This window comes from Octopus bimaculoides, chromosome 6, assembly GCF_001194135.2.
Source record: "Octopus bimaculoides isolate UCB-OBI-ISO-001 chromosome 6, ASM119413v2, whole genome shotgun sequence".
NCBI classification, from domain to species: Eukaryota; Metazoa; Mollusca; class Cephalopoda; order Octopoda; family Octopodidae; genus Octopus; species Octopus bimaculoides.
The window spans coordinates 75,785,380-75,787,342 of NC_068986.1; the positions used below are offsets into that span (position 1 = coordinate 75,785,380).

A 1,963-nucleotide genomic window follows, 5' to 3' on the forward strand; every position below is an offset into this window, starting at 1 on the left:
ATTTATCCAAAAAGCACCATCACTGATTTGTGAAAGTTAAAAGATAAATTAAAGAAAATCATTAACATTCTATAGAAGGTCATTGGATGTATTATAAATGTTAAACTATATTTTTCACCTATCAAAATTGAATAAGAAATATTGATTTCAAATTTTGACACAAGGCAAGCAATTTCGGGGGAGGGGTAAGTCGATTACATCGATCCCAGTACTCAAATGGTACTTATTTAATCGACCCTGTGAGGATGAAGGCAAAGTCGACCTTGGCGGAATTTGAACTCAGAACGTAAAGATAGAAGAAATACCGCTAAGCATTTTGCCCGCGTGCTAACGATTCTGTCATCTTGCTGCCTTGACAGAATGAAAAAAATATTAAAGATGCGGGGAATGGTTTTCAATGGACGGGTTTGAAATTACGTCGACGTCGATCAAAATGGATTTGAAATATATTTCAACTGTGTTTGTATTTCCTGTTTCATCATGTCATTGCACCGAACATGAATTACTAATATTATTGAAGTAACTGTCAAACGCGGAAAGCGGGTATATCCACCCAGAATTTTATTAACGATAACTGCGGAAAACGGTTTTACACCACGGTTTTGAAAACGTTTCTCCTAATTCTGCGAGAAGCGGAGAAACCTCCCAGTGACACGTTCACAAAAGACATTTTTTTCAGATTTTCTTAATTTTCTCACACATTTCAGCAAATATCTCTTTACAGAGCAAGAATCAAATACTTTTAGTGGTGGATATGAAGACCGCACTTACAGAAGATACTGAAGTAGTATTGCCGAAGCAGAAAATTTCAATTCTACTTTTTGTTAGAAAAGTGCCATGAAATTTAATTACGCAGTCAAAGGGTTTTCAAAAAATCCTACATTTTTAACAACTTCTACTCTCATTCACAATAGTCACTACATCATAGCACATTTCCTCAAAATCATGAAAGTATCACCAGAAAAATATATTATATAAATTTGAGAAACCAGAAGAGAATTCTTAAACTGCCTTTAAACAGGATTTAAAAGATGTCAATGTGAAAACACGTCATCAGAGGCTGGTGACCAAAATAAAACTATTTAAGTGGAAAACTACACGATAGGAAAACACTAGGAAGAGACTAAAGTGTTGGTTAATGATTCAAATAGCTTTTTATTGACAACATCTTATCAACTTTTACCAGCAAATCCTCTGTGGAGAAATCAATAAGGCAAGTAGGCTGACATTGGTGGGAATAACATTAATACTGAAACCTATTCATATGATGAACTATCAGCCAATTACACGCCAGAATTTATTGTATATAGCAGATCTAAACCTATTCTATCAGGAACATTGCAATGTCAACAATATCATTACAGATGAACAAGCTGCAGGAAAGAAAGGAGTTTGAGGATCTATTAAGCAACTGCTGATCAACAAAATTGTGCTGTCAGAGGTGTGATAACATAGAAGGAATTTGGTTATGATCTGGTCTGGTTACAAGAAAACATTTGATTCTGTGTCCCACATGTCGATGCATGAAGCTCAATATCTAGCAAAGAATTCTACGGATAGCTAAGAATTGATTATGTTTACGGCCATATCACGCTGAGAGCACCGGTTCTCGTCCGTTCACCGAAGTTAAGCAACGTCGAGCCTAGTGAGTACTTAGATGGGTGACCGCTTGGGAAACCTAAGTGCTGTAAGCATCCCACACTAGGAGAATGATGCATCAGAATGGTGCAGACGCCTCTGACGAGAACCCAATAATGTTTGAAAGTCAATTAAGGTTGTTCATTTTTTAAAGGCGGTGCTCCAGCATGGCCACAGTCAAATGACTGAAACAAGTAAAAGAGTAAAAGAGTATATATCTCGTGATGGTGCTTGTAATAAGGAACGTGTAACCAAAGAATATTATCGCAGAACGAATAAAATTTGTTAGACGGAGCAACGTCTGTACCTGAAATCAAAACCTCTC

At 36.5% G+C, this 1,963-nt stretch overlaps 1 non-coding gene across 1 annotated transcript; it reads left to right on the plus strand.

Moving 5' to 3' along the window:
• Nucleotides 1–1,575: 1,575 nt before the first annotated feature.
• On the plus strand, nucleotides 1,576–1,694 carry LOC128248208 (5S ribosomal RNA). Its single transcript, XR_008264499.1, has one exon. It is a non-coding gene; the product is annotated as a 5S ribosomal RNA (ribosomal RNA).
• Nucleotides 1,695–1,963: the final 269 nt, after the last annotated feature.